The sequence below is a fragment of the Mustela erminea genome, chromosome 19 (assembly GCF_009829155.1).
Source record: "Mustela erminea isolate mMusErm1 chromosome 19, mMusErm1.Pri, whole genome shotgun sequence".
NCBI classification, from domain to species: Eukaryota; Metazoa; Chordata; class Mammalia; order Carnivora; family Mustelidae; genus Mustela; species Mustela erminea.
The window spans coordinates 7,013,712-7,022,381 of NC_045632.1; positions in this window are offsets into that span (position 1 = coordinate 7,013,712).

Below are 8,670 nucleotides of genomic sequence, written 5' to 3' on the forward strand. Positions count from 1 at the left end.
TTTTTTTTTTTTTATGTCCATATCTTCTGAAGTAGGTTAAACATTCCTTGACATTTTGTTTTTGCTATTTAAATTTTAAAGTTTTGAAAATAAAATAAAAAATCAGTTCCTCAGTTGCACGAAACCAAATTTCAAGTGGTCAGTAGCATCTGTGACTAGTGGCTACTCCTTTGGACAGCACAGTGAGGCAAATTTTGTAGCTTCACTATATGGCTGAAAAGCATAGACTGAGAGAAATCTGTCATTATCTCCAGAAATTTATCTTGGAGCGTATTGGTTTGCGTGGCTTTATGTTACCGAGCACAGAAAAATTAAGGCAAATATGTTGGTCTGGAAAGTAAATAAATTAGCCAATGGACTGGTCAGAATGTTTTGTCACTGAAGGAAGCAGTAAGTCATTCGAAAGCAGTTCTAAAGAATACAGACGTCTCCTTCCAAATCGTGTGTGATTAGAGACTCAGTAACTGAGTATAAACCAGGCAAGAACATAAAAAAGAGGTCCTCAGAATAAAAAAGAGGACAAGAGTCTTTGTTTCTAAGACTGGAGAATCTAGGAAATGGGAGATGAGGTCCTTAAGGTATATGGAGAATAACCTTTCTATTTGTCCCCAGAACCATCACCCTTGAGAGCTGCCACCGAATCAAGGATTCCAGCTGGACTGGTCGCTGCTGAGTTGAGACATGTGCTTTCTCCTTAGGATTCCTTCTCCCTCTTCTGGGAGTGGGGTTCTTGGCCTCTCACTACTGAATATTCTCCCTCAATCTCATAAATACCACATAGTTATCCACCTACCTGAGTTACAATCAGTTCTCTCGAAAAGAAACTTCCTGTCCTGTGCCTGTCTCAGCATTCAATGAGAAATGCCCGGTTATTGGTATTCGTTCCTTCAGATACATTCTGAAGCTCACTGAGGAAACATTACTGAACAAAATGGGCAACAGCACAGCCTTTATGGACCTTACAGTCTAGTGAGGGGGAGACAGTGGATTACCTAATCTTAGGAAGCGATAAATACTGTGAGGAAAAAGCCTAGTAATACTAATTGACAGTAATGTATAGGTTGCAACAGGAGAGGCTCTTCTCTGCCTGCCACCCACACACCCATGAGCTATTTGGATATAATTTGAGACAAGACAGAAGTAGTGAGGGGAATCACCCATCCTAATATTTGTAACCACAGAACAGTGTACAATTATTTCTTTCTTTTCTTTTCTTTTTTTTTTTTTAAGATTTTTTATTTATTTGACAGAGATCACAAGTAGGCAGAGAGGCAGGCAGAGAGAGAGGGGGGAAGCAGGCTCACCGCTGAGCAGAGAGCCTGATGCGGGGCTCGATCCCAGGACCCTGAGATCATGACCTGAGCCGAAGGCAGAGGCTTAACTCTCTGAGCCACCCAGGCGCCCCTACAATTATTTCTAATGATTATGACAGGCCTCTTGTCTCACATCCTCTGAGAAACTTAAAAGAATGCAAACTCCCAAGTCACACCCCATGCATCCTAAACCAGAATCTCTGAGGCGGAGTCTAGGACAACGGCCTGACAAACACCTAATTTTCTGCACTCTTTACCCTAAAAACAATTACTGCCTACCACCGCCCTCACAGTATATCTGGATGGATTCAGGTGCTGCCTTTCTCATTGGCTCTAGGTTTGTTGGCCTTGATTTTGGTTGCCTTTTTTGTCCTTTTGCCCAGGCTTTGATTTTGTTGGCCTTGCTGGCTTTTTTCCAAGGCTCCAATCCCAATTTGGGTCGTTCCAGCTGCTATTTCCCTCTGGTGGGTAATAGCCACCCCTCACGCGCTGCCAGTTTCTGGGAATCTTCTGTTCTTTAAAAATTGCTTTCGTAAGCAAAAATTACTTGGGCTGCCTGGGTGGCTCAGTTGGTTAAGTGGCAGACTCTAGATTTCTGCTCAGGTCAGTATCTCAGGCTCTTAGGATTATCCCTGCCTCTAGCTCCTACTCCTTGGTGAGTCTGCTTGAAGTTCTCTCTACCCCTCCCCTGGCTCTCTCTCAAACAATAGAAATCTTCAAAAAAAAAATTAAAACATTACCAAAATTTCTATGTTTCCTAATTTTTTTTAAAAAAGATTTCTTATTTTAGAGAGAGAGCCCAAGTGAGGGAGAGTGCGAGGGGCAGAGGGGCAGAGGGAAAGAGAGAATCTCAAGTGATTCCCCACTGAGTGTGGAGTCTGGGCTCAGTCTCACAACCCTGAGCTCAGGACCTGAGCCAAAATCCAGTCAGTGCTCAACCGACTGAGCCACCCAGGTACTCCTTATAAAGAGAATTTTAAAGGATTCTTACCATTAGAAGTTTTAGGTCAGGGAGAATGACAAATTAAAACTGTACAGATAGTTCTAAAATACCATGAAAAAAATATGTACGGATTGTTAGGGTCCGTGATCAAAGGAACGAGACTGACACAAAGCGAAAATCAAACAAAGCTTTATTTTGTGCCAAACATCAAAAATCAAACTGACTGGTAGGGGATATCTCTTACGAAGAGACAACGACGATGATCCCGACAAGGTCACTCCCAAGAAGGCCACTCCAGATGAGGCCACTCCGGAAGAGGCCGCTCCCAAGAAGAGGCCACTCTGGACGAAGCCGCTCCCCGGAGGAGGCCGCTCCCGACAACGAAGAGGCAACGACAACAGCGACAATGACAAGGAGGACAACCCCGATGACACAGACTCTGCTCCCCATGACACCACTCTGACAAGGCTGGTCCCCAGAGGAGGCCACCGCTCCAGTCGAGGCCGCTCGCCAATGAGGCCGCTCCGGACAGGGCCACTCGATGACAAGGTCGCACACCCACAGGGCCACTCCCTGGCGAAGGCCGCTCTGGAGGAGGCCGTTCCCTGATGGGGCTGCTCCAGACGAGGCCTCGCCCCAGACAATGCTGCTCCTGAGTAGGCCGCTCACCGAGGAGGCCTCACGTCGAGGAAGCTGCTCCCCGAAATGACACAGCTCTGGCGAGGCCCCTCGCAGCGGGGCTGCGGCTGGGGGCAACAAGATCGCTTGTGGCTCGGGGTGGCTCGAGGTTCAGGGCAGCAAGGCCGCTGGGGGTGGCGAGGCTGTTTGCGGTGGGGCCGTGGCTCAGTGGTGGCGAGGCTGCTTGGCCCCGAGGCTGTGGCTGGGGGCGTCGAGACCGTTCCCCGCGGCGCCGCTGTGGAGGCCTGGGCTCGGTAGTGGGGAGGCTGCTGGCAGCTCTGAGGGCTCTCCTACTCCTCCTCAGTCTCGCAAACTAACCTTTATAGGGGTGGTTGAGCCCAGCCCACATACAGGTGGCCAATGAGACTGCAATACACAGAGAAAACTGCACAATCATGCTAGGTCTGCCACACACAGAAAAAAAAAAAAAAAGCAACTGCTAGGTAACACACGGGTGGCCAATTGAATTTCAATTTACCCTAGTAGATATATGCGCGCCCCACTGATTGGATGTCTTCACCTGGCCTGACCCGCCCTTGTATCTAGGCTTTGCAAGTAAGTTCCTCTGGGAGGGGCAGGGTCAATCTAAGTTTACTGCATAGGGTCAATCTAAGTTCACTACATGAACACAAAATGACTCCCTCTGGCCAACCAGGCCCCTACAGGGATTATACCCTCTCCACTCCCCCCCACCTCTTTTGCCTGCATACAATAATGGCTAGTATTTCTTAAGTATGTTTATTTTACTTGGAAATGATGCCAAACAAGGCAATAGCTTATCTGATCACCTGATCACTCTCCCGTGCTGGGTATTTTGGGGAAACACTTGCATATATCTGAAGCCTCACCCATCTCCTTTCCCTACTGGATGGGGCGCCCTAGACAGGTCTCCGAGGGCATCTATTTCCGCAGCCCCGCCCTCCACCATTCGCTCAGCCCTATCTAGGGTCTCCGACCCACCTAACACAGAACTGCACTATTGTTCTCACCTCCACTCCACCCCATTCTCAAATCTCACCAGGACTAGAAGTCTCCCATACTTCCTCCATGGTCTGACCGCTACCCCTTTAAGGCCTTGGCTCCCACACCGCCCGTAGGCGGTCGAAGAGTCCTCGTGTCCTCTAGTCCTTAGCTGTCTGGGTCTTCCCCACCCAGCGGAACCTCACTCCCCGCCAAGATGGCCGCCCCCACGATGCTCCTCTGTAAGGGCTCACAGGCGCCGCCATCCTTCCAAAAGGCTAACCAGAAAAACCACAGGGTGATGCGGGCCTTGAGTACGGTCTGCCTCTGCAAACTTATTCATCACAGAGCTGTAGCCAACGAGAAGGCGGAAAAGGCAAGGAGATACCCCAAATCGACTTCAGCATCGTCTTTGGGCCCTAAGCGGCAGCCCCCGCTACCGTCTTTTGGACCCAGACCGCTGCAGGGGGCGTGGCCACGTAGGTCACAGAACCGCATCCCGGGCCAGAACCCGGCTGCCTGAACCCAGCGAGGTTGAGGACACACCTGATGCGTCTCTAGCAACAGCGGGGGGCGCCGGGACTGGGTTATTTGGGAAGTGAGTTCAATCTCTGGTAGCGGCAGGTGGAGCCTACCGAAGTTCAGCGTCAGGTGGGTTTCTCCGGAGTGAGGCTCCTGAGACCCGTGAACTGCCTTTTTGGGGATTTGTTTTGGTTCGGTCACTGGGGAAATCTGGGCTCTAGTAATCGGCCCTTCTGGGGTCCGTGTTTTTAAGCGTTTAAAGAAATTAATGACCGAAGGCCCGACTGTCTGCGTCTGTGTCGGCGTGAGTGATTCTACTTGCGGGACGTGGTGAGGAAGAGCTGGAATGGTAGAGATGTGTATCAGGTGTGTATCAGGTGTGTTATCAGGTTCACGCTTCCCTGCGGGGCTCGGACATGGAGAAACTTGGGATGCAGGGTGTTAGCGAAGGCATTTCTGGTCAAGATTTCAGACTTAAAGGGGGCCTGGTGGCTCAGTTGGTTAAGTGTCCGCCTTGGCTCAGGTCATGGTCTCAGGACCCGGGAGGTGAGCCCAAGGTAGGTCACCCTGCTCAGCTGTTAGCGTCTCTGGTTCTTTTCTTTGTTGGGAGTTCTTAGTCATTCTGTCAAGGGATGGTTGAGTGAATGAACAGAGTCCAAAATATCAACCACAACCCAAGCAAGGTGCATCCTAGGCACATCTGGAGTAGTCGGTCGGAAGTCACCATTGAAAAATAAAGCCAAAATGAAACCCAAGAATAAAATTTTAAAAAAGTTAGGCCGCCTGGGTGGCTCAGTGGGTTAAGCCTCTGCCTTTGGCTTAGGTCATGGTCCCAGGGTCCTGGGATCAAGTCCCACATCAGGCCCTCTGCTCAGCAGGGAGCCTGCTTACCTTCCTCTCTCTCTCTGCCTACCTCTCTGCCTACTTGTGTGATCTCTGTCAAATAAATACATAAAATCTTTTTAAAAAATTTGAAAAGTAAAAAAGAAAAGAAAAAAATGGGGAGACTATACTCACTCAGGATGGACAAAGCAGGGTGATCCAGTTGTTCTTCATGAATTTTGGTCTGTGTGTTAGAGGACACTACATCCCCAAATTACAAGGAAAGTAAACCATATATAACATATTGAGTAGAGTGAAAAAAGGAGTAAAATGAAGCATATTATCTAAAAAGAAAAAGATAAAAAAAAGAAAAGGAGAATTTTATCTGAAAAATAAACAAGCTGTGAGGCAGCACCTAGAGCTCAATATACTATTTTCCCCTGACATTGGGATATTACAGTATTACAGGATCCGTAGGGCTGTGGTCCACCTGTTCTTCCAGACTGTCCTCTGTCACTGTTTCTTTTTTAATTTATTTTTTTCTTTTCAGCATAACAGTATTCATTATTTTTGCACCACACCCAGTGCTCCATGCAATCCGTGCCCTCTATAATACCCACTACCTGGTACCCCGACCTCCCACCCCCCGCCCCTTCAAAACCCTCAGATTGTTTTTCAGAGTCCATAGTCTCTCATGGTTCACTTCCCCTTCCAATTTCCCCGACTCCCTTCTCCTCTCTAACTCCCCATATCCTCCATGCTATTTGTTATGCTTCACAAATAAGTGAAACTATATGATAATTGACTCTCTCTGCTTGACTTATTTCACGCAGCATAATCTCTTCCAGTCCCATCCATGTTGCTACAAAAGTTGGGTATTCTTCCTTTCTGATGGAGGCATAATACTCCATAGTGTATATGGACCACATCTTCCTTATCCATTTGTCCATTGAAGGGCATCTTGGTTCTTTCCACAGTTTGGCGACCGTGGCCATTGCTGCTATAAACATTGGGGTACAGATGGCCCTTCTTTTCACGACATCTGTATCTTTGGGGGTAAATACCCAGGATTGCAATGGCAGGGTCATAGGGAAGTTCTATTTTTAAGTTCTTGAGGGATCTCCACACTGTTCTCCAAAGAGGCTGCACCAACTTGCATTCCCACCAACAGTGGAAGAGGGTTCCCCTTCAACATCCCCTCCAACACATGTTGTTTCTTGTCTTGCTAACTTTGGCCATTCTAACTGGTGTAAGGTGATATTTCAATGTAGCTTTAATTTGAATCTCCCTGATGGCTAGTGATGATGAACATTTTTTCATGTGTCTGATAGCCATTTGTATGTCTTCATTGGAGAAGTGTCTGTCCATATCTTCTGCCCATTTTTTGATATGATTGCCTGTTTTGTATGTGTTGAGTTTGAGGAATTCATTATAGATCCTGGATATCAACCTTTTGTCTGTACTGTCATTTGCAAATATCTTCTCCCATTCCGTGGGTTGCCTCTTTGTTTTCTTGACTGTGTCCTTTGCTGTGCAGAAGCTTTTGATCTTGATGAAGTCCCAAAAGTTTATCTTCACTTTTGTTTCCTTTGCCTTTGGAGACATATCTTGAAAGAAGTTGCTGTGGCTGATATCAAGGAGATTACTGCCTATGTTCTCCTCTAGGATTCTGATGGATTCCTGTCTCACGTTAAGGTCTTTTATCCATTTTGATTTTATCTTTGTGTATGGTGTAGGAGAATGGTCAAGTTTCATTCTTCTACATACAGCTGCCCAGTTTTCCCAGCACCATTTATTGAAGAGACTGTCTTTTTTCCAATGTATATTTTTCCTGTTTAGTCTAGTTTATTCCTTTTTTAAATTTTTATTTTCAAATATTCATATAGAGTTAAACTTCAAGGTAATCCCCTTTCCCCAATCAATGCTACCCCTATAGGTAAACCAATTCCTAATCCCCCTTTATCTTAGGAAAGTTGAGTCCTTTAACAAAGATATCAAGATACTTCCAGGAAGAATCAAAACAACCTTCCTCACCCACACTGAGAATTTACAACAACTCGCCCATCTTTTTCTTCCACCAGTATTTCTGTGTTTTTGTGTTTGTCCTGATAGTATATAAGTCTTATACTCGGGGTTCTTTTTGACGAGGTTCTTCCTTTATTTGCATATATATATGCAAATATATATATATTATTTTTTATATCTTGTCATATAATTTTTTTTTATTTTTTATTTTTTATTTTTTTTTATATCTTGTCATATAATTTTATCAGTCTTTTTGTTTGTCTGTGTTTGTTTGTATACTTCATAAATCTTACCTTGGGGCCCATTTAGGCTGAACCTTCTCTTTTATCTCAGCTTTCGTTCCTGTCTCTCTCCCTCTCTCTTTTTTTCTTTTCCTTTTCTTTTTCCTCTCATTTGGGTGGGGAACCCTGATTGCTCAGAAGCGTTTCAGGGTGCACCTTGATTGCACCATAGTCGATACATCCAGCTACATCGTAGTTCAGCCATCTCTCACCAAAATGACTAGGAGGAGGAATGCCCAACAGGAGGAAAATACAGAGGATGGACCTTCTGCAACAGAGCTAATGGCTATCAACATAGACAATATGTCGGAAAGAGAATTCAGGCTAACAATTATCCAAGCAATAGCTAGGTTGGAGAAAGCCATGGGTGACCAAATGGTATTGATTAGGGCCGAACTGAAAATGACCAGAGATCATGTTTTCAATATTAGGGAAGAGCTGAAAGCTACCAGGGATGAGCTTCACAATGCTCTCAATGAGTTCCAAACTAATCTAAATTCTCTCAACGCTAGAATAACTGAGACAGAAGATAGAATTAGTGATCTGGAGGACAAACAGATAGAGAGAAAGCATCAGGAGGAAGCCTGGAACAAACAGCTTAGAAGCCATGAAAACAGAATCAGGGAAATAAATGATGCCATGAAACATTCCGACATCAGAATTATTGGAATCCCTGAAGGGGAGGAGAAAGAAAGAAATCTAGAAGATATAGTGGAACAAGCTCTTCATGAAAATTTTCCGAATCTCATGAATTGAACCAGCGTTCATGTACTAGAGGCCAAAAGGTTTCCCCCCAAGATTACAGAATCTCAAAAGTCCTCGAGACACCTAATAGTAAGAATGAAGAATTATAATTGTAGGCAGAACCTCTTGAAAGCAGCTAGGACAAAGAAGATCCTTATGTACAGAGGAAAGCCCATCAGAATAACGTCAGACCTTTCCACAGAGACCTGGCAAGCCAGAAAGGGCTGGCAAGATATATTCAGGGCACTGAATGGGAAGAACATGCAGCCAAGAATACTTTATCCAGCAAGACTGACATTCAAAATGGATGGAGAGATAAAGAGTTTCCAAGACCGGCAAGGCTTCAAAGACTATGCAACCACCAAGCCAATACTGCAGGAAA